This window comes from Rana temporaria, chromosome 2, assembly GCF_905171775.1.
Source record: "Rana temporaria chromosome 2, aRanTem1.1, whole genome shotgun sequence".
In the NCBI taxonomy this organism is placed as follows: Eukaryota; Metazoa; Chordata; class Amphibia; order Anura; family Ranidae; genus Rana; species Rana temporaria.
Genome location: NC_053490.1, coordinates 373,981,907 through 374,007,342, shown reverse-complemented (window position 1 = coordinate 374,007,342; position 25,436 = coordinate 373,981,907).

The following is a 25,436-nucleotide window of genomic DNA, read 5'->3' as shown; positions in this document are numbered from 1 at the left end:
AGCCAGCTCCACCTCTTCAAATACACGATGAGTGCTGGTACCTACCCTTCTTCGGAGTGTACCATCCACGTAAGCCAAAACAAATTAGGGTAGTGTTCGACTCCAGTGCCAAACAGCAGGGCGTATCCCTGAACGATATTCTTCTCACTGGTCCTAACCTTACCAACAACCTTGTAGGTGTACTCATGAGGTTCAGAAGAGAGCCAGTTGCCATAACTGCGGACATTGAACAAATGTTTCATTGCTTTATTGTACGAGAAGACCATAGGAACTTCCTAAGGTTTCTGTGGCACCGTGACAACAACATGAACAATGAGATGATTGAATTCCGCATGAAGGTTCATGTTTTCGGAAATAGCCCCTCACCTGCCGTCGCAACATACGGTTTACGAAGGACTGCTCTTGACGGAGAACAGGAGTATGGTGCAGATGCTCGACATTTCGTCGAGAGAGATTTCTATGTGGACGATGGACTTAAATCTTTACCTACAGCGGAAGAAGCCATAGACCTGCTCCAAAGGACACAAGTTATGCTTTCTGAGGCTAACCTCAGACTACACAAGATTGCCTCAAACAGTGTTGCTGTTATGAAAGCCTTTCAACCTGGCGATCATGCCACAGGGTTTAAAGACTTAAATCTGGGGATGGACATGCCACCTGTGCAGAGAAGTCTGGGCCTACGGTGGGACTCATTAAAGGACAGCTTCGGCTTTCAAGTCAGCTCTGCAGACAAACCATTTACCAGGCGTGGAGTTCTGTCAGTGGTGAACAGCCTATACGATCCAATGGGATTTGTGGCTCCCATCACCATACAAGGTAAATCCATACTTAGACAGCTCTCAGAGACTATCAAAGATTGGGATGCCCCACTACCAATAGACAAACTTTCAAGGTGGGAGTCCTGGAAACAGTCGTTACATGCCTTAGATGGAATCCTTATACCACGCTGCTACACTCCGACTTCCCTTGCCACCAGTCGGAGGAAAGAGCTGCACATCTTCTCAGATGCATCTACTGAGGCCATAGCGGCTGTTGCCTACCTCAAGGTAAGGGATTCAGCTAATCTAACCCATGTAGGGTTTCTGTTTGGGAAGGCTAAGTTAGCACCCAAGCCTGAACACACAATTCCTAGGCTTGAACTTTGTGGGACTGTGCTAGCTGTAGAGATTGCAGATTTCATACTGCGTGAGCTAGACATTCAGATAGATGACATCAAATTCTACACAGACAGCAAGGTTGTTCTGGGCTACATATACAACCAGACTAAACGTTTCTATGTCTATGTCAGCAACCGTGTAGAAAGAATAAGAAAATCATCTAAACCTGAACAATGGCATTATGTTCCATCTGAAATGAATCCTGCAGATCATGGCACCAGGCCAGTGTCTGCGAGTGCCTTCGTAAATTCTTCTTGGTTAACAGGTCCTGAATTCTTGTTGGCTGATCCAGAAGAAACCACGGCTGACGTCTTCAGTCTTCTAGAACCCGACAAAGATCCAGAGGTTCGTCCTGAAGTTAAAACCCTTGTCACCAGAACTGAACAAAGATGTGCCTTGGGCTGTCAACGCTTTGAACGTTTCTCCAAGTGGACAAGGCTGGTACGCACCACCGCAAGGTTAGTTCATATTGCACACTGCTTTCACACGAAGCTCACAGATGCTCACTGTCAAGGTTGGCACATGTGCCAAAAGCTTCTTTCTGCAAAAGACATTGCTGAAGCTGAACTGATCATAATATGCAGTGTACAACAGGATGTCTTTGGCTCAGAAATCAGAAGTATCCGTGACAAGGGGGACATTCCAAAAAACAGTCCAATTGCTAACCTGAACCCATTCATTGACAATGATGGCACGTTAAGGGTTGGCGGACGCCTAAACAAGGCTAAGTTCAGTGAGCAAGAACAGAATCCTCTCATTATACCTGCTCGCCATCACATCACCACTTTGCTCATACGGCACTACCATGAAAGGGTGAAACACCAAGGTAGACACTTCACAGAGGGAGCCATAAGAGTTGCAGGCCTTTGGATTATAGGAGCAAAAAGACAGATTACAGCTACACTGCACAGCTGTGTTCAGTGCCGCAAACTAAGAGGGAAACATCAGCAACAGCAAATGTCAGATTTGCCAGCTGACAGGTTAAGTACTGACCCACCCTTTACTCACGTTGGTCTGGATGTCTTCAGACCATGGATGGTAACAGCCCGCAGAACACGAGGTGGCCAAGCCAATAGTAAGCGATGGGCAGTGCTGTTCACCTGCATGAGTGTACGTGCAGTACACATTGAAGTAATAGAATCTATGGATGCCTCAAGTTTCATCAATGCTCTAAGACGGTTCCTTGCCATCAGAGGACCAGTCAAGACACTAAGATCCGACTGTGGAACTAATTTCGTTGGAGCTTGTCGAGAGTTACAGCTCAACTCTAGGCCAATACAAGACCTTTTAGCTGAAAGAGGCTGCACATGGATTTTCAATCCTCCTCATTCTTCCCACATGGGTGGTTCATGGGAGAGAATGATAGGAATCACGCGAAAAATACTGGACTCTATGCTCATGGACTTGAATTCCACAAGACTTACCCACGAGATTCTAACCACCTTCCTGGCAGAAGCATCTGCCATAATCAATTCAAGACCACTTGTTCCAGTGTCTACAGATCCAGAGACCCCAACTATCCTTACTCCAGCCACTCTTCTTACCCAAAAGCTTGGGACTGTTCCCGTGCCACCTGGAGACTTTAAATCAGGAAATCTGTGCTACGATCAGTGGAAGCGAGTACAACACCTTGCCAACTGCTTCTGGAATCGTTGGAAGATGGAGTATCTTTCTACTCTGCAAGGACGCAGGAAATGGCAGCGCCCGAACCTTAACATCCAAGTTGGAGATCTCGTTCTGCTTAAGGATCAGCAAGCTGAAAGAGTCGAGTGGCCTATGGGTCTTATTGTAAAGAGCGTTCCTAGTGATGACGGTAAGGTACGTAAGGTGGAGGTGAAAGTTTCAAGACAAGGGACTGTAAAGACTTTCATCAGACCTATCACGGAACTCATTTTGCTCTTGCCGTTTGGAGACTGAACTTACTTGGGTATGCTGTTGGATCCTACCTGCAACTTCGAGAAGGAAGTATCTGGAACTTTAGTTGTCACAACTTGAAGCCTTATATTATAGTTGTTGTATTATATGCATGTTCTCCATTATGTCTTTCAGGTTTTCAAGACATCAAGCAAATTGCGCTGTTGTTTATTTGCATAACTACCGTTGTATTATGTAAATAGTGGCATTATCATGCCAGACGGGGAGTGTGCTGCCCCAATAGGGGCATAGAATATGAGATGCATAGCCTCAGTTAATATTAGCATTGTTATATAGATTAGAGTCTATATAGTGTGGTTTGCCTACTATTTTCTCATAGCTAAATCTATGTGTTATCCTATGCTGCCATCTAGTGGCCTTTGTTGCAATGCACATGTTTATGTGATTCTTTGAGTTACCACATATTTTCACTGTATGTATGCCCCTCCCTGCTTCCTGTGTGGAGTACTTCCTGTGTCATCTCTTCAGCCAGCAAGCCACATGTAGAAGGACACTCATGTACTCTGCCCAAGGTAGGAAAGGCATCATCTTTTGACCGCACAATACTATCACCATTCATCTGCTGTTCCTGTTATCTGCTGTAACCTCTGAAGTTTAAAGAATAAACACCTCTTTTGAATGAATCGGTATTGACGAGTTCAGCTGTCTGACAAGGATTGTCCGCAGTGAGTATATCTGCTTATACAGGCCAGGCATAGAGGTCTCAGCAAGGGATATATCGCTATCACAACAATCGGAGTCAGAACACCCGTTACCGACCAGGCTTGCTTAACCTGTTATCCTGATCTCATGGTTTGACCTCTGGCTTGTACTACTGATCCTGCTCATCTGCTACACTGCATCTGATCTCGGCTTGGCTCACCGTGTATGACCAATTCCAGTTCTGCTACCTGAATTGACTGATTTACCGTGCATGAACCCCGGCCTGGCTCCTGGTTCTGTTTACAGATTGTCCATTTGCCAAGTTCCCCTGGTACTCCGCAAGTACACCTGCCCTACAGTGCATCTTGCTTGTTCCAGCAACCTTTTCGGTGTTCAGCGCATAAAACCACAGCAACTGGCAAACCGTGCTTCTTTGGGCACTGCACTCCCTGCACCACTTCCAGGGGTGCACTGCACTTAGCTGCAAGGTGAGCCCTTTCAGCACCTCGCACCTGGTACGTGACTAGAGTTGCCACCTCATCCCTTTAAAAAGGAACACATATGAATTACACAGGTTCTGAGGTTAATTTAATGCAGGTAAGGCACCAAATGAGTCTAATTACCACCTTAATTAGCCACAGAACCTGTGTAATTAATATGTGTTCCTTTTTAAAGGGATGAGGTGGCAACCCTATACGTGACACTGAGCTGCTGTGCATCCTGGGATAATAAGAACCTGCTGGGAGGAATTGAGACTTGTGGGGGATGTATTCCTCAGACAGATTTGACAGCCTGTTTGTCAGATTGGCAATTGAGCTACAGATCTCAGCGTGACCAGGGTTCTGTGGAGAGGAAAAGGAAGAGATGTAGTAATGGGAGTTGTAGTAGTTGTAATAATAAAGTTGGGAGTTGTAATAGTAAATAGGAGATGTAGTAATGAGCAGATGAGGACATTGTGGGAGCCAGACCATGCAGCAGGCTGTTAGAATGTTTGCTTTTCTGCATCCCTGATGCAGTGTCAGAGTAGTGAACTTCTCCTGGTACATGAGAACACCACTTTCGCTGACAATTTTTTTTGTGGTAAGCCGATGGTCTAATAAAAAAAAAAAAGTATTTTTTGTCCGAGAAACCGTGTAGAAGCCTATATCCAGGTTTGGAGGAATATTATTTGAGTGCTCTAATGCCAGATGTGGACCCCAAAGTACTGGCCAGTAGGGAAAGAGTGTGACAGAGACCAAACTATTACCTTAGCATTGCCTTTAGATAGGACCTCCATAAGAATAGGGTTTAGGGGTCACTCTCTGATCCATTTGCTTATTATCAACTATACTCTATTTTGGTGCTCTTTTACTTTATCTGTTTGAGTTTTTTTTGCAGTTTCTATTTCTTGGGTTACTGTAGTATTATATATGTCAGGGATCTCCAAACTACAACCCTCCAGCTGTTGCAGAACTACACATCCCAAGAGGCATTGTAAAACTCTGACATTCACAGACATGAATAAGCATTATGGGAATTGTAGTTCCTGAACAACTGCAGGACCATAGTTTAGAGACTCCCGATATACATCAAAATAATAAATATCCCCTCTTCACTCTGGGTGTTTTGAAATGTGTGGTGCTGCTTACAGAGTCATTGGCTATGGGAGCAGGGGACCCTAGAAAACAGTGGCTCTTTTGGGGGTAAGCACTATACCTCGTAGTAGTAGTAGTAGTAGTAGTAACAGGAGGCCTTGCAGGTTGTGTCTCAGAACAACTTTGCCCACTGATTTAACAAACTGTTAAAATAAGTTCACAAAGCAGAATTAAAATATATGTAATAATAATAATAATAATAAGTCTTTATTCTTCTTGCCCTTATGATGAAAATGTGAATGAATATACAGACCTCAGATACTGATATTATATCTTCTCATGGCCCTGGCCTGTCAGTGGCTGAGCCGTGTTTGCAAAGAGTGGCAAACCATCCTCCTCATTCCTGTGTGCCATCCCTTGGCACAAATTAAGCCACACGGAATAACGTTTGACTGATACCCAGTAGGAGACAAATACCTGAGGTGGACATTCTCTGCTATGCATATTAAAAGGGAATTAAATGGGTTGTAAACCCTTGTGTTTTTTCACCTTAATGCATCCTATGCATTAAGTTGAAAAAACTTCTGGCAGTGACCGGCCCCCCCATTTTATGTACCTGAGCCCCGTATTTCCCTCGGCTCTCTGCACGGGGTCCCGGCTGTTGATTGGATAGATTGATAGCAGCGCAGCCATTGGCTGCTGTCAATCAAATCCAATGATGCAGGTGCCAGGGGGCGGGGCTATGGACTCCCAATGCAGGACTCGGGAGCGCATCCGCAAGGTAACCGCACGGGAGAGCGCTTCTGCAAGGGGGCATCTGATGCGAGGAGGAGCCTCAAGAGCCGCCGGTAACCCCAGAGGAGGACGATCGGGGACACTCTGTGCAAAACAAATTTCCCAGTGGAGGTAAGTATGACAGGTTTGTTATTTTATATGAAATAAAAACAAAGGCGTACAATCACTTTTAGAGATAAGCATTGAGGAGATACATCATTGTATGTTTACCCTAGGTGATTGTGGGCTGTCCAGGAATTAGTATAACTATCTGCATCTGAGGTGTGAAAATTCATCTACGCTTCTCAGCAAGAGTGAAAAAGGTGAGTTTTTTTCCTGGTATATTATACTTTAATGCCTCGTACACACGATCGGAATTTCCGATGGAAAAAGTCGGACGGAATTTTCTCATAGGATATTCAGGCCCGGATTTACTCCCTTTGCCGCCCCAAGGCCGGGTCCTTCAATGCCGCCCCCGCCGCACACTATCCACCGGACACTGGGAAGCGGGGGGGGGGGGGGTGATGCTGCCGAATATGACATTGAGAGGCGGGGGTGCTGCTGCCGAAAATGACATTGAGAATCAGGGGGGGGGGGGGGGGTTGTTGCCAAAAATGACATTGATCATTGGGGGCTGCTGCCGCCAAAGATGACAAAATGACATTGAGAACCAGGGGGGGGGGGGGGGGGATTGCTGCTGCCGAAAATTACATTGAGAACCATTTCCCTCTGTTTACTTTCCTCTCACAATCCGTGACATGACAGGGGGAACTCCCGAAATGAAAGTGAAAGTGTCCTCTCCTCTCAGCTGCAGTGCCGCCCCTGCACCCACTGCCACCCCAAGGCCTGGCCTTGTCTGGAATCCGGCCCTGAGGATATTCCAACCGTGTATATGCCCCATCTGACTTTTTCCATCGGAAACAATTTCTATTGGAAATTCCGTTCGTATGGAATTACGACTGAGAAAAAAAAACGCATGCTCGGAAGCATTGAACTTCATTTTTATAGGCTTGTCGTAGTGTTGTGCGTCACCGCGTTTTTGACGGTCGGAATTCGGTGTGTCCGTGTGTTTGCAAGACAGCTTGAGCGGAATTACGTCAGTTTATTCCGTCGGAAAAGCCAGTCGGCGTTTATTCCGACGGAAAAACCCATCAGAGTTTATTTTGACAGGAAAAATGATCGTGTGTACAGGGCATAAGGCTGAGTTCACAAAGCAATGGAGAGCTGTGTGACGGTATTACAATGATATCCCCGTCAACGTTCCCTTCTTCTTATAACGAAAATCACCCCAATATTCCACGAGGAGGAATATCCCTGGAGTCGCCCAGAAAGCCACACATGCCAAGCTTACTGCTGGAACAACACAGACTTTAATGGTTTTCTTCTCAGCTTTTTATACAGTCCAAGACATTCAAGCAACAATGAAATCTCCACCCCCCCCTAATCACACACTAAGGCTAATTACTAAAACATTCTAGACAGGTCGGCACCGACCGACAATTATCATGTCTAATCACTGCACATTCCTTAAACAACAAACCACCTTCACACACTTGAGTTTCTTAAGCAGACGTTTCGTCTGCTTCCAGTTTGACACCTATTAACACCTCTGAGAATCACTAGGTTTTTAGACAGGGTTATCACAATTAAAGGCCTTTCAAAAGCTAGCCTTATTTAACATATGAACAGTGTTCACAGAGAGAGATGAATCACACAGGAACACCTGTTACCTCTAACCCACAGCATTAAGTTAGCAGGGAGAGCATTAGACTGAAGCACATAGGCAAAAAGTCCTTCACAAGCTGCCTACACAATTTAGAGCTGCTGTCTGTTCCCAGCTGCCGTAGGGGACAGTTTGGTGCGCGATTCAGAACATCACATAGCTCCTTTTTTTTTTTGTACAAACTTTATTTAAAGTGTAAAAAAAAAAAAAATGTACACTTCATTCATGGCGCTGCCGCTGTATGGTGCGCTGCGATACGAGATAAGATTTAAGAGCAGCCCTATGCTGTGTTGCAGTGTAAATGGAACACATGGGGACAATTGTTTTCTGTGTGTCTTTGCAGTGAAAAATGCTTTGCAATGCAGTAAAATGTCTCTGTGTGGATCAGCCCTCAAGCCTAAGCATGCAAAGTAGACATGACTCCTCTCTTTATGTGAATTATGGGAAAGCTTATGGGCAAGGATTCTCATTTGGAAATTGTGCAAATACTTGTATAGAATGCTGCAGTGCTTTCTGTTAGGGTTGTAACTGGAGTTCAACTTTAATTGCACAGTTACATTAGACCAGCTTAGACCATTGTAAGTATCCATATCTGATGGACCACTGTAGTAGTTGGCACTGCTACAGTGATCTCCACTATATTCCAGGTCCTGTGCCGAGTGCCTGCCGCACTGCATATTGACCACAGGGGATCTCTTGCTTAGCACCACTGCTAATCATAAAACTCTAATATTTTTCCAGCTTTAAAAGGAAACCTGTATTAAGAGAAATAAGACTGCCATTCATGACTTTCTTCTGAAAACGCTATATGCTTAGCTGGCTGTCCTCAACACTTTAAGAAGTGGAAGAAGCATGCATATCAAGAAAGAAATCCTGACCCAGGGGCAGATCCAGGGTTGAGGGGACAACAGGGCAATTGCCACCCCCGAGAAATTTGTTTTAGTTGCGGAATTTGCGGGCGCCGGAGAGTCTGAGAGGGCTGCTCCGTGGCGAGTGAGAGTCAGAGAGTGGGCGGTCAGCTGGTTGCCTCTGTGGGTGTGAGGGCGGCTGGCCAATCAACAAGCCGGCGGCCAGGGGCAGCAGAGAGATGACATCATCTCTCACCGCTCTGTGCCCACCTTGCATCCCTGCAGTAACTTCCGCCCTCGCTGTGCAGGCAGCAGAGAGATTACATCATCTCTCTGCTGCCTGACTGACAAGCAAAACACCATCTTAGCAAGTGACAATCCGCAAGGTGTAGCAGGTGAGGTGGCAAGTGACAATCTGCATCTGGGGGCAGGTAAGTGACATTCCGCAACTTGTGGTAAGTGACAATCCGCAACATGTGGCAAGTGGCATGGCAAGTGACAAGCTGCATCTGGTGGCAGGTGGCACACTCCGGGCTCCGACTGATTCTATATTATGGTGAGTTGAACCATTTCATTTTATATTACAATGTAATAATATAAAAAATGCGCTTTATTCAACCTGACACCAAAACATGGTGCCGTGATCAGTGAAGCGCTAACACCAGCCATTTCCCTGATAAATTGCCCCCCAAATTTTTTTTTCTGGTAGTGCCCCTTCCGAGAATAGACTCTGGATCTGCCCCTGACCTGTATACTAGCATTAGGTATGTTAGTTAGAAAGTACCTGTGGCAGGCGTAGCACTATGAAGTGCCTTTATGCGCTGTGGCATTAGAAGAATTTTGATTTCTCTGATTTTTTTGTCCAAACAAGACTATCTGTTACTCTATAATTCCTCTAGCACCGTCCTATGGAAGCAGTAGGTTAAAGAGCACACCAAAACTGTTTAGATAACTTATTTATTAACTTCAGCTTTTCTTCATATATAACACTGACAATTTTGCAGCAGGCAGTCCATGTACAAACAGGTGTTGAATAAAGTATAACAAATGGCGGTTTAACTGTTCAATCTTGTCATTCTACATAAAATGGTAGATAAATTTCATTCTTCGGTATCTGTACTCTCACTGTAAGTTATTTAACCACTTAAGCCCCGGACCAATATGCTGCTAAATGCCCAGAGTTGTTTTTACAATTCGGCACTGCGTCGCTTTAACAGACAATTGCGAGGTCGTGCGACGTGGCTCCCAAACAAAATTCACGTCCTTTTCTTCCCACAAATAGAGCTTTCTTTTGATGGTATTTGATTGCCACTGCGATTTTTTTTTTTTGCGCTATAAACAAAAATAGAGCGACATTTTTGAAAAAAAAACAATATTTTTTACTTTTTGTTATAAGAAAAATTGAATAAACTAAATTTTAGTCAAACATTTAGGCCAAAATGTATTCAGCCACATGTCTTTAGTAAAAAAAAATCAGCTTCCTAGCGGCAACAGTGACACTAATACAGCGATCAGAAAAATGATCGCTTAGTGACACTGGCAATAGGGAGTGAAAGGGTTAACTAAGGCGGTGATCAAGGGGTTAAAACTTTATTAGGGGGGGATACGGGGCTACCCTGGACCTAACACTAACTGGCTGTCACACTGACACTAAATGCAGTGATCAGTACATATATGATCACTGCATTCAGTGACAGTGTGACAGGGGGGTGGTGGGGGGTGATCGGAAGGGGTTAAATGTGCCTGTGTGTGGTGTCAGTGTAGTTTTAGGTGCGACTCTTCTCTCATCTCGGCGGTTTGAAAATACCGCCGAGATGAGAGCTGCATCACTTCCTCTGCCTATGTTTACATTTTACAGGCAGAGGAAGTGACACGGCGGCGGCTCACAGGATTGGCTGGAAGTGATCGGACCCCCAACCCGCTAGAAGGCAGGGACGTATATATACGCCCATCTGCCTGTACGTGCCACTCTGTGGACATAAATAGTCGTGCAGCGGGCGTTAAGTGGTTAAACACTGTATGATCTCTCTGAGGCTTAATCAATAGTTTTACTCGCTCTATATTGCTGTTTGCAGTTTGATAGCACGTTTGCTTGTTTGACCATTTGCTGTGATGTTTGGTGGAACTACAAGTGAACACATAACTAGTTAGTATACAGTTCTAATCACACTATTAACAATAGGAACTGTATTAAATACCTATTTTGGCCACTTGCTCCCATAAAACAAAACTCTGACTGGTGTGCGTCTGTTCAGTTCCTCTCTCTCTCTCTGGCGTAATGAATTCTAGCAGTGTGCTGGGAGATTTCCCAGACAGAAAATGTATGCAAGGCTGGTTGTGATTGGCCAAGACTCTTGCTCAGTGTGAAATTGGCTGTGATTGGCCAAAACTCCTGCTGAATAACAAAAGCTTAACTCTATGCTTTCTGGTTTCAATTCTGCTGTGTCTTGAGCTTACATTACAGTCACACAGCAAATCCTAAAAGGCATATTCTCTCTTTTTGCCTCTGTGAACACAATATACAACTGTTACATGACATCCATATAAAAAGTCGCAGTAAATAGCTCTGCTTTTATCTCTCACATATGAATTGTATTAATGTTTTTAGCAGTTCTAGCTGTATATGCATGCAAGTCACATTAGCAACCTATGACAGGACTTAGCTGGCCAGCTACAGTACCAAATTCATTGGATCAGCACACTAGCTAGATTACAGGCATTTTCAGTGTTCAAATAATACACTGCAGTTCCAATAGCAGCCATCCTATCAATGACTCCAATGCTGTCCTGGTGACAACAGTTTAAATGGAACTAAACCCCCCTATCCTTTACAGCCAAATAAGTGGCCATCTTGGGCTTTTGTTGGATCCGCAGCTGCCATGGTGCTACACATGTGATCAGCTATGACACCAGCCTTATGATGGCTCATGCGAGTCAATATACTGTAAGCACACAGGAAAAAGACTTATCATTCATGGTATGCCTTGAATGCATCGGTTTTGGGAAACCAATAAATCTGTGGGTTTAGTTGTGCTTTATTCAGAAAGTTAGTGAGGGGAACTCTCCAACAGTAGCACAGAAAGAAAATGCATTTTTTTCGTCAGTAAGTCCAGGTTCACACTGCCAGCGATTTTGGCACAACTTGCATGCGACTCCTTTAACAGAAGTCAATGCAAGTTGTACCAAAGTTGGACCAAAAGTAGTGCAAGAACCTTTTTCTAAGTCCGAGCAGCTCATGTCGCACCAATTAGAATGGTTCCATTGCACAGAATGGGGGTCCGACTTCTGAGGCTACAAGTGCTCCAAAGACAGAGCGATTGTCGCATTAGTGTGAACCGGGCCTGAAGGAAACTGCTAAAATTGCTGTCAGCTTTGTACTGCTCTCTCTGTTGCAGACTTTCCTCTTTTCCTCTCAGCCTGACCAGCACTACCAGCCCATAATAAATATAGTAATATGTTTGGCCTTTTGATGCAGCACATAAATCCAAAATAAATGAAATAGCCAGCACTCATTATATAGTAAAAGCTAGGGTGTTAGTAGCATATATTTGCAAATCTATGTGTAAACCACAGTGCCTCATGAAGGTCCCTCTGCACAGCATTGTTCCTAGCTCTGCTTTAACAAAGCACACATCCTCAGACACACATCATTATATAGATTTAAGGCAGGTGTACCTGATGATAACCAATTTCTTCTTAAAGATGCAGACACACACCAGAAGTACAGCACAAAAGCAGCTAAAGGCATGTCCCAGCAATCAACAAAAGATATATGTATATGTGTATAAGAGCCTAAATACACAAAATCATTCTGCACTCAAGTACATAAGCTCCTGCCGTGTTTAGTAGTAAGAAAAAAAGTTAATATGTAACTCTGGGTTGGTAAAACGGATCCTGCCATTCTGGGTAAATACAATGGATTTGCCTCTCATAACAAATAAATCACTAGGTTCACACTGGGCTGCGGGAATGAAGCCGTGCGATTTCAGCCAAACTCGCACGATTTCACTCCTGCTTGTCAGTCCCAATTTTGGCCACCAATTTAGAGACATTTGTGTAGAAACCTGCACAGATAAATCGCAGACAGAAATCGCAAGAAGTAATACAGAAACTACTTTTTGAAACAGGTGCAGCGCCACAGATGTGGCGCGGCACCGATTAGGACGGTGCCATTGCCGGCAAATGCTGCCGATTTGACATGTCAAATCGTACCAATGTGAACCATGGCTTAAGCAAGGTACAATATATGTTTCCTGGACATCTGCAAGCAAATTAAACACTGTGTTTGGGGAATGGGTGGCATGGGGTACTGGGAACAGTCACAGCCAAAATAATAAACGTGCACTATCCTGCCTAGCACTACCACTCATAGTAACTATAAAATGATAAAACCATTGACGATCGGCATGTTAAAGCTGCGTTTACACTAGCGCGATTTCAAATGTGACCTCAATCACACAGAATCACATGACAATGGAAATTACATTATTTGCAATGGTGCCCATTCACATAAATGCCTGCAACATGATTTTGGCCCATAGACTTCAATGGAGTCGCACCAAAAATGCATATACATGCAGAGATGAGTCAATGGTTGCTAAAGAGCTGGCACCCGCTGGCATCCTAACAACCAGGGACTCATCCCTGCTGTTATGGGGGATTCCCCTCTGACAGCAGAATGTAAACATTAGAGCTGACATAAAAACATATTATTTTTAAAAACAGCGTGCTGATTTCCCCCAATTCATACTAGGACCTTTGGGTCTGTTATAGATTTTAGAAGGGACCCTACGCCAAGAAAATTGGACGAGGTCCCCCCCAAAACTCATACCAGAGCCTTACACAAACATGAAGCCTGGCAGGCCAGGAAAGGAGGGTAGGAGCGTGCCCTCCCCCCTCTCCTGTGCCATACCAGGCCACAGGCCCTCAACATAGGCGGTAACTTTGGGGGGATAACCCCCTCCAGCAAAGCACCTTGTGCCCATGTTGATGAGGTCAAGGGTGTGTTCCCCACCACCCTGGTCCGTGGTTGTGGGGGTGACTCATCGAAATCTGGAAGTCCCCTTTAACAAGGGGGCCCCCAGATCCTGGCTCCCCATGTGAATTACCCAAAAAGTCAAATGTACGGTAAATAAAAATGCAAGACAGTTTTTGACAAGTGGCCCCAACTCCTTATGATGTCATTGACCAAATTTGGACAATGGTGTCACCGGGTGACCTCACCCCATTGTTTTCTTAGGTGGCAGGGGGAATAATTAGCAAGTGACGCATGTAGCTAGGTGGCGTTTTTTTGTGTGCGTGGGTTGGTGGCTGTCATTCATTGTAATTGATATTGGATATACAACAGGTGACTTTTTTTAATAAAGGACTTGTCAAAAACTGTTTTGTATAATATTTAGGGCCAGTTCACACCAGACACAGTTCCGTACAGTTTTGTGTGCATTTATTCTGCACTAAAAATGTATGCACAGTGTTTTCCATGTATTCCAATGGCTCTAGTTCACACCATCTGCACTAGGAACTGACTGCATGGTGTGAACTAGAGCCAACTAGAACCATTGGAATACATGGAAAACACTGTGCATACATTTTTAGTGCAGAATAAATGCACACAAAACTGTACGGAACTGTGTCTGGTGTGAACTGGCCCTTAGTCTTTGTAAAAGTTACAGGGCCAGATTCAGATAGGTGAGCAGATCTTTAGATCCGTGTAACCTATCTCATTTACGCTACGCCGGCGCAAGTTTTTGAGGCAAGTGCTTTATTTAAAAAGCACTTGCCTGTAAACTTGCGGCGATGTATTGTAAATCCCCCGGCGGAATTCAAATTACTCAAAAAATTCTGTGCTGAAACCACAAAAAAAATATATAATTCCCTTTTAAAGACATATACTGTACACTACAAACAGCACTGCATAAAAAAAATAATAATATACGGTAAATAACACCTTAAAAAATATATACTATTATTCAATATTCTTCAAATAAGTATTATCGCACTTACGTGAAACATTAAATGTGCAAACACTAAAGTGTCAAGCAGTGCAAAATGCATAGATCTACAATGATTTAACATACAAAACCTCATACCACAATAAAAATGCTAAAGAATGTGCAATAATCAAGTTCCCTTAAATAAGGTGCAACATATGAAAATCAAGTCCACCACAATACCAAGTGCAATTAATCTACTCATCAGTGACATGAAAGAATCTAGCTCCTTTGTGTTTTTCTCAAATCATCTCTTCATTAACCATAACAATCGGCAATTCACTCACCCTATAAGGGGACGTTCACACTGAACACGGGTTTGAAATTTCAATTCCGCATTTCAGTGCGAGTTCGGGGGTGATTTTAAAGAAATCTGTGTGGGTTCATGCACAGAAATCTACTGAATTTGCCACTGTAGTTGGCAAAAGTGGTGCAGGAACTACTTTTGCAAATTAGTGCGGCACCGCAAAGTCAGCGTTTCACCGATTGGGACAGTGCCATTGCCGGCAATAGGCTGCAATTTGACATGTCAAATTGCACCAATGTGAACAGATTCAAAGGGCTTTTTCATGCAGGTGTTGAAAATTGGTGGTTGGGTCACGTTTTTAATGCTTTCCGAGCGCCTATTAATGCCACTCAAAATTGTTACAATAGGGAGTAGTGTTCACACTGCAGTTTTAGCATTGCGCCAAGTCAAAAATGACATTGCCTACAGAGTTTGGCAGGCGTTGACGCTTTGCAACTGCCTCCATTCACTTCTATTAAAAAGCACCACAACAACACCTTAAACGCACTGTAAATGCGCCTATTGCATGTACAGTGCATTTGTAGTACAGTTCCCATCTTAGGCTGGATTCACACCTATGCATTTTTAGTGCTTTTTGCAGATTTGCACTACAGAACGTGTTCCATAGGAAACCATGTTAAATGGACTGGAGTGCAAATCTGCAAAATGCAAAAAGCACTAGAAATGCATAGGTGTGAATACAGCCTCGACCTTGTAAAAAAAAAAACCACACAGCGCGTTTGAGGAGTGTTGCTTGACACAACATGAATGCCTGTGCAACACATCTAAATTAGGGGTCTCAAACTCAAATTGCCTGAGGGCCACATGACAAGTTTTTGTATCCCATGGGGGCCGCATGCAAACTTTCAAACTTCAAAAACAATAAACTATATACAGTTGTAGTTACTGCTTGCTACCAGTCACTGCTTACTGCCAGATGCTTGGCAGTGTTTACTCTGTGTTAAATGAGCCAAGTTTGCTTTAAGTGAGTTAGCAGTTGAGACCCTAACAACAGCCTGAAGGTGGGCATCAGTTAGCCTAGACCTGGTTCTAGATTTATTAAAGGTCATAGTGGAGAATCATTTTTCACACAAGCACTGATGTCAGCAGACGCATTATTAAACCCAGCACTGGTGTCAGCAGACACATTATTAAACCCCTAGCACTGGTGTCAGCAAACGTATTATTAAACCCTTAGCACTGGTATCAGCAAACGTATTATTAAACCTCCAGCACTGGTGTCAGCAAACGTATTATTAAACCCCCAGCACTGGTGTCAGCAAACGTATTATTAAACCCCCAGCACTGGTGTCAGCAAACGTATTATTAAACCCCCAGCACTGGTGTCAGCAAACGTATTATTAAACCTCCAGCACTGGTGTCAGCAAACGTATTATTAAACCCCCAGCACTGGTGTCAGCAAACGTATTATTAAACCCCCAGCACTGGTGTCAGCAAACGTATTATTAAACCCCCAGCACTGGTGTCAGCAAACGTATTATTAAACCCCCAGCACTGGTGTCAGCAGACGCAATATTAAACCCCCAGCACTGGTGTCAGCAGACGCAATATTAACCCCCAGCACTGATGTCAGCAAACACATTATTAAACCCCAGCACTGGTGTCAGAAAACGCATTATTAACCACTTCAATACCGGGCCTATTTTGGCACTTCTCTCCTACATGCAAAAATCATATTTTTTTTGCTAGAAAATTACTCAGAACCCTCAAAAACTATATATGTTTTTTAGCAGACACCCTAGGGAATAAAGTGGCGATCATTGCAACTTTTTATCTTGCACGGTATTTGCGCAATAATTTTTCAAACGCCTTTTTTTGGGGGAAAAAACGGTTTCATGAATTAAAAAATAACAAAACAGTAAAGTTAGCCCAATTTTTTTGTATAATGTGAAATATAAAGTTACACCGAGTAAATAGATACCTAACATGTCACGTTTTAAAATTGAGCACACTCATGGAATGGCGCCAAACTTCCGTACTGAAAAATTTCCATAGGCGTCGCTTATTTTTTTTTTTACAGGTTACCAGTACAGAGGAGTTCTAGTGCTACAATTGTTGCTGGCGCTCTAACGCATGCGGCGATACCTCACATGTGTGGTTTAAACTGCGTTTACATATGTGGGCAGGACTTATGTGTGTGTTCACTTCTGAGCGCGAGCTACCGGGGACAGGGGCGTTAAAAAATAATTTTAGTATTTTATTTTTTATTTTACTTAATTTTTTTATTTTTTTACACTTTTTTTACATTTTTGTATCACTTTTATTCCTATTACAAGGAATGTAAACATCTATTGTAATATGAATGGTTTGTGACAGGTACTCTTTATGGAGAGAGGCGTGGGTCAATAAGACCCCACATCTCTCCTCCAGGCTGGAAAGCATGAGATTGGGAAAATAAATTCACAGATCTCATGCTTTCAGCCGCGATCGCGGCTTTGTTTACATTCCAGTACCCGGGCGTGACGTCATAACATCGGGTCTCCGATGGCACGGGAGAGGCCGGAGAAGCACCGGATGGCGGCAGGAGGGAGGGGACGTCCCCTCCCATCGCCTATAAGAACTATCAAGCGGCGGAACTGCAGCTATGATCATTCTTATGGTGCACAGAATTGACAGCTGAAGAGATAGATATCTGAATGATGCCTGCAGCTGCAGGCATCTTTTAGATATCCCCGCTGAAAGTCCAGTATGTCATATGACGTCCTTGGGCGGGAAGTGGTTAAACCTTAGCACTGGTGTCAGAAAACGCATTATTAACCACGAGCACTGGTGTCAGCAGACGCATTATTAACCTCAGTACTGGTGTCAGCAGACGCATTATTAACCACGAGCACTGGTGTCAGCCGCATTATTAACCACGAGCACTGGTGTCAGCAGACGCATTATTAACCTCAGTACTGGTGTCATCAGACGCATTATTAACCACGAGCACTGGTGTCAGCCGCATTATTAACCCCAGTACTGGTGTCAGCAGATGCATTATTAAACCTTAGCACTGGTGTCAGAAAACGCATTATTAACCACCAGCACTGGTGTCAGCAAATGCATTATTAACCACCAGCACTGGTGTCAGAAAATGCATTATTAACCCCCAGCACTGGTGTCAGCAAATGCATTATTAACCCCCAGCACTGGTGTCAGCAGATGCATTATTATCTACCAGCACTGGTGTCAGCAGACGCATTATTGATCCCCAGCGCTGGTGTCAGCAGACGCATTATTAAGCCCTAGCACTGGTGTCAGCAGACACATTATTAAACCCAGCACTGGTGTCAGCAGACGCATTATTAACCCCCAGCGCTGGTGTCAGCAGATGCATTATTAAGCCCTAGCACTGGTGTCAGCAGACGCATTGTTAAACCCAGCACTGATGTCAGCAAACGCATTATTAAACCTTAGCACTGGTGTCATCAGACGCATTGTTAAACCCAGCACTGATGTCAGCAGACGCATTATTAAACCTTAGCACTGGTGTCAGCAGACACATTAGTAACCCCCAGCACTGATGTCAGCAGATGCATTAAACCCAGCATTTCCCTCCCACACTGCATAATTACCCCTCACACTCCATAAAATACCCCCACACTCCATAAAATACATCCCAAATTTCTACCCCAGTCACCTCACTCTCCTGGCAGTCAGCTGGTTACCCGATCGTCTGCCTCCCAAATCTTCTCCTCCTGTCAGCCCCTGGCTTCCACACAGGCCTAGTGACAGGGCACCCAGAGAGCGAAAAAATCTCCCGCCCTGAGGTGTCAGCAGGATCCTGGATCGGGGCTCTGGTCGATTGGTGGGGCGATGGGCGGATTCATAGGTTGGTCCTTCCTCCGCTCTGTTCTCTCTCTGGGCTGCAGCAGCGTGCAGCGTGCAGTGGAGAGGACAGATGGAGAGATAAAGCTCTTTGGCGCCTCCCTCTCTGCGGTGCCTGGGTGCAGTGCAAACACGTCCAGGATCGGCCCTGCCTGTGGGCCATTTGTAACCGGTCCGCGGGCCGCAAATGGCCCGTGGACCAGTACTTTAAGACCCCTGTTCTAAATGCTCATTTTTTTTTTAAAGTGTATTTTGTGCGTGTACTCGAGAGAGGAGCCGGACTGCAGGAGTTGGGAGTAGGCAGGCCTCCCCCAGAGGCAATCTGCCACCTTTCTCCATGCCCCGGGTGGCAATGGTGGGTGTGTGAGGGGGTCTTCCCACACAGCCCGCCCTACCAGCTCCGCTTTGAAGCCCAACGGGGCAGAGGGACTCCCTATAAGGGAGTGAGAGGATCTAACCCGCTCAACCAGCCCCGTTAGTCCTTCGCCTCTCTTTTTAGAGACCGCGTGGTCAGAGTGCATGCATGTTAACACAAATTCGAGTGCGTGTAAGTGTGATGGTTTTTGTGGGAGGGGGGTGGGTGTACTAAGCGCAGGCTTACCTTGCATAGCACACCCACCGGGAGCCGGGCTGAGACCACCAAACTCAATTCACATGTAGCTGAGACCGGGATCCGAACCCCTAGCTGCAGAGGTGAATGGCTTGTCAGCGCAGTGCCACCGCTCAAATGCTCATTAACACTATAGGTGTGTTAATGCACTTTTAGGCTGCTTTAAAATTTTACGGAAGTGTTAAAGAGCCCTAAGTTTGATCTCTTAAAGGAATAAGTTGGTGAAACAGCGCTTGTTGTATGTAAAAAAAAAAAAAATCTGATATATATCTTAGATCCACGTAGGCAAATGTAATTAGGGGCTCCACACAACACTCCATTATAATAAACACACAGGAAGAAAGCATGAAAAACGTACACACACTTAGGTAGATTCAGGTTGCTTGGCTTAAACTTCTGGCGGCGTAGCTTAGCGTGTTTAGGCTACGCCGCCGTAAGTTAGCTAGGCAAGTACATGATTCACAATGTACTTGCCTGCTAAGTTACGGCGGCGTAGCCTAAAGCAGGCGGGCGTAAGGGCGCCTAATTCAAATGTGTGTAAGGGGGCGTGTTTTATGTTAATGGTGCTTGATCTTACGTTTTTGACGTTTTTCATTTAAGTGCGCATGCGCCGGGCGCCTATATTTCCCAGTGTGCATTGCGGCTACGTCCGCCGCACGGGCCTATTGATTTTGACGTGGACGTAAAGGACGTAAATCGCTATTCGCGGACGACTTACGCAAACAACGTAAAAATTTCTAGGTAGATTCAGGTAGCTTGGCTTAAACTTATGGCGGCGTAGCTTAGCGTGTTTAGGCTACGCCACCGTAAGTTAGCTAGGCAAGTACATGATTCACAATGTACTTGCCTGCTAAGTTACGGCGGCGTAGCCTAAAGCGGGCGGGCGTAAGGGCGCCTAATTCAAATGTGTGTAAGGGGGCGTGTTTTATGTTAATGGGGCTTGACCTTACGTTTTTGACGTTGTTGCGTAACTGCGCATGCGCCGGGCGCCTACATTTCCCAGTGTGCATTGCGGCTACGTCCGCCGCACGGGCCTATTGATTTGGACGTGGACGTAAATGACGTAAATCGCTATTCGCGGACGACTTATGCAAACAACGTAAAAACTTTGAATCTCGAAGCAGGAACGGCGGCCATACTTTAACATTACTATTCCATCTAATAGATGGAATAACTTTAGGCCTGATAATGCCTTACGGAAATGGCATAAATGTACTGCGGCGGCCGGGCGTACATTCGTGAATCGGCGTATCTACTAATTTACATATTCTACGCCGACCGCAATGGAAGCACCACCTAGCGGCCAGCCTCAATATTGCAACCTAAGATAGGACGGCGCAAGCCGTCGTATCTTAGATATGTTTAAGCGTATCTCTGATTGAGAATACACTTAAGCATAAGTCGGCGTAGATTCTGAGTTAGGTCGGCTTATCTACTAAGCCGGCCTAACTCTTACTGAATCTACCTATGTGTGTAGTGTTAATACTCAGCACTCAGGATCAAACACCCAGCGTTGATGTGAGGAATGTTCCATTTTCTAAACATGTATATAAGTGGCCTCTCCGGGATGATGCCATGTGGTTGTGGCCTGCATAACGTGTTTTGTCTCACCAACACTGTTAGGGGCAGTACACCAGTTATGGACTTGATTTTCACATGTTGCACACAAATTTTATATTCTTTGCCACTTCGCAAAAAGTAGTAAAGAAACGACTTTTTGAAATCGGTGCAGTGACGCAGATGTGGCTTCGCAACGATTAGGACGGTGCCGTTGGCGGCAATTGCCGCTGTTTTGACATGCGATTTGACATGTCAAATCGCATGTCAAAACGCACCAGTGTGAACCACGGCTAAATCACTGTAGATCTATGTACAAATTTTGCACTAATTGACACTTTATTGTTCGTACATTTACTATGTTTCATATACAAGTGATTTTATTTGAGGAATATTGATTAATATTATATAATATTTTTGGGGAGGTTATTTATATTTTGAATTTTTTATGTAGTGCTCTTTTAAGTGTGCATGAAGCCCTAAACTGCCTGGACAGGAGGAACGCCTACAAATTACTCATTTTTTAAAGTAGAAACTGAATTTTTGAAATTTAAATTTTTTACAATTTCTTTTGAAAATTAAGACAAAAAAGAAAAAAAGAAAATTTTGCAAAGTTGTCATTTTAAGTTATTTCTAACACACAGCATGGGTACACTTATAATTACCCGTATTTATCGGCGTATAACACGCACAGGCGTATAACACGCACCCTAACTTTAAGAGCGAAGTTTCAGGGAAAAACCTTTCCACAGCCCCCTACGCATAACACGCATGCACAATTTACCCTCTATTTTCAGGGTAAAAAAGTGAGTGTAAGGCCGTGTACAGACGAGCAAACATGTACGATGAAACCGGTACGCCGGACCGTTTTCACCGTACATGTCTGCCTGGGGATTTCTGTATGGTGGCTGTACTCACCATCATACAGAAATCCGCGCGTAAACAATATGCGGGGCGTGGCCGTGACGATGACGCGGCTACGTGGGCGGCCCTGCCAGTTGAATGCTTCCACGCATGCGTCGAAGTCATTCGACGCATGCGAGGGATGGCGGGCGCTCGGGCATGTACGGTAGGTCTGTACAGACGACCGAACATGTCCGAGCGGACAGGATTCCAGCGGGCTGTTTTAAAACAAGTTCAGAAATATTTGCCCGCTGGAAAAAGGCCCGGCGGGCAAATGTACGCTGGAATCCTGTCCGCTCGGGCCTACACACGACCGAACATGTCTGCTGAAACTGGTCCGCGGACCAGTTTCAGCAGACATGTTCGGTCGTGTGTACGGGGCCATATACGCCAATAAATACAGTACACATTCTTCTACTCCTGTGTATGGGGATACCACACGTAAGACTTTTTTTGCTGCCTAGACAGGTGAAACTCAAAAAATTTGAATATCGTACAAAAGTTCATTTATTTCACTAGGACCCCTTTCACACTGGGTCGCTTTGCAGGCGCTATAACGCAAAAAATAATGACTGCAAAGATACCTGAAACAGTCGCTGCTGTCTCTCCAATGTGAAAGCCCCGAGGGCTTTCACACTGGAGCGGTGCGCTAGCAGGACAGTAAAAAAATCCTGCTAGCAGCATCTTTCCACCGCTCCTGCCCATTCAAATCCGCTTTGCGGTGGTTTTAACCCTTTCTCGGCCGCTAGCGGGAGGTAAAAGCAGGGGCCTAATGCAACTTAAAAGGTGAAACTAATATATGATATAGACTCATTACATGCAAAGCAAGATAGTTCAAGCCGTGAGTTGTCATAATTGTGATGGTTATGGCTTACAGCTCATGAAAACCCAAAATCCACAATCTCCAAAAATTTTAATATTACATGCAATCAATAAAACAAGGATTGTACATAGAACAATATAGGACCTCTAAAAAGTATGAGCATGCATATGTACTCAGTACTTGGTTTGGGCCCCTTTTGCAGCAATTACTGCCTCAATGCGGTGTGGCATGGAAGCGATCAGCCTGTGGCACTGCTGAGGTGTTATGCTTCAATAGCAGCCTTCAGTTCTTCTGCATTGTTCGGTCTCATGTGTCCCATCTTTTTCTTGGCAATGGCCCATAGATTCTCTATGGGGTTCAGGTCAGGCGAGTCTGCTGGCCAATCAAGCACAGTAATCCCATGGTCATTGAACCAGGTTTTGGTGCTTTTGGCAGTGTGGGCAGGTGCCAAGTCCTGCTGGAAAAATAAGTCAGCATCTCCATAGAGCTCGTCTCCGGAAGGAAGCATCCAAGTGCTCCAAAATCTCCTGGTAGACGGCTGCGGTGACCCTGGACTTAATGAAGCACAGTGGACCAACACCAGCAGATGACATGGCTCCTCAAATCAACACAGACTGTGGAAACTTTACACTGGACTTCAAGCATCTTGCAGTGTGTGCCTCTCCATTCTTCCTCTATACTCTGGCTCCTTGGTTTCCAAATGAGATGCAAAATTTGCTGTCATCAGAAAAGAGGACTTTGGACCACTGAGCAACAGACCAGGTCTGTTTTTTCTTAGCCCGGGTAACGCTTCTGGGTAACGCTTCCGGGTAACACCCGGGTTGCTGTTCAGGAGTGGCTTGACAAGGCAAATACGACATTTGAAGCTCATGTACATGATCCGTCTGCATCAAGAGCTTTCACAAGGAGTGGACTGAGGCTGGAGTCAGTGCATCAAGAGCCACCACACTGGTGGCTCTTGATGCACTGACTCCAGCCTCAGTCCACTCCTTGTGAAAGTCCCCACTTTTGAATGGCCTTTTCCTGACAATCCTCTCCAGGCTGCGGTCATCACTGCTGCTTGTGCAAATTTTTCTTCCACACTTTTCCCTTCCATATTACTTTCTATTAATGCGCTTTTATACAGCACTTTGGGAACATCCAATTTCTTTTGAAATTACCTTTTGAGGCGTTTCCTCCTTATGGAGGGTGTCAATAATGGTTTTCTGCGCAACTGTCAGGTCAGCAGTCTTTCCCATGATTGTGATTCCTACTGAACCAGACTGAGAGACCATTTAAAGGCTCAGGAACCCTTTGTAGGTGTTATGGCTTAATTAGCTGATTAGAGTGGGATACTTTGAGCCTAAAATATTGCACCTTTTCACAATATTCTAATTTTCTGAGATTGTGGATTTGGGGTTTTCATGAGCTGCAAGCCATAATCATCACACTTATGACAAATCACAGCTTGAACTATCTTGCTTTGCATGTAATGTGTCCATCGTATATATTAGTTTCACCTTTTAAATTGCATTAGTGAAATAAAGGAACTTTTGCACAATATTCTAATTTTTCAAGTTTCACCTGTAGAGGGGCCCAAATTTCAAAGAGAATCTTCAGGTTTTCATAAGGCATATATAATGTAGCTGATTTCCTGGCTACCATCACATTTGTTGAGGACTTGGAGTGTCAGGACAGGAGAAGCTCCCACAAAATGACCACATTTTGCTAAATAGACTTTAGTATAAATTGCCACAAGTTTTAGGAAAATTATTAGAACACCTTCAAGTTTTCAAGGGGCATAAATTAGGCATTTCATTTTCTGACCAGCTATTACATTTATATAGGCACTAGAGTGCAAGGACAGTAGTACACTATGATGTCCAGCTCCTGGGGACAATGCTGAGCATAACCAGTACAGAGAAGGGCCAAGACAAAGAAGTCAGACACAGGGGCACCAGCCACAATCTGCGAGTTACTTGCTCCTGACATGACCTCTGAACTGTGTGCAATACTAAATCCTGGCTTCCGCTTCCTCATCACTGGCTTTAATTGACAGGACTGCCATGGTTCCTGGTGCCCCAGCAAAGCCAGTAAGATCTAGAAGTGAGGGAAAAGAAGAGCTGCAGACGTGGATCAAATGAGGGCTCAGGTTAGTAAATGAGGGAGGGGGGTTTGGGAGGATGCTGATGCATTAAGTGATGATGGAAATGTCCATAATTGGCCGCTCATGTGCAGAACGGCATTCCACGGAACCTCGGAAAACATCGAAAATTTTCGTAATTGCCGGTCTGTGCATGCACGACCGACTTACGAACATTTCCGATTTACAAACAGGAGGAAAGTCCCTAACAGGTCCGTAAACCGGGGACCCCCTGTATTAAGGTAAAAAGGGTTAGGCTTTAGAACCACTTTAACCACCTCCTAACCGCACCATAGTTGAAAGACATGTACAGTGCGGCTCTCTAGTTTTGGAAAGGCATCCATAAGGTCCTTCAGACACAGCCGATTACAGATTGTGGTAAAGGGCCAATCACAGCTGCCCTTTACCACATGATCAGCTGTGTCCAATCACAGCTGATCACAGTGTAAACAGAATCGCTGGTCATCAGCCTTCCTCTCCTCACACCCTGTCACAGGGGTTGAGCCGGTAACCGGCAAACCTGACAGAGGACATACACACTGATAATCAGGGCACTGACCATCTGTGCCCTGATAATCAGTGCAGCCCCATTAATGCCCATTTTTTCGTTTTGTTTAGCAGGAAATAAAAAACCCAGTGGTGAATAAATACCACCAAAATA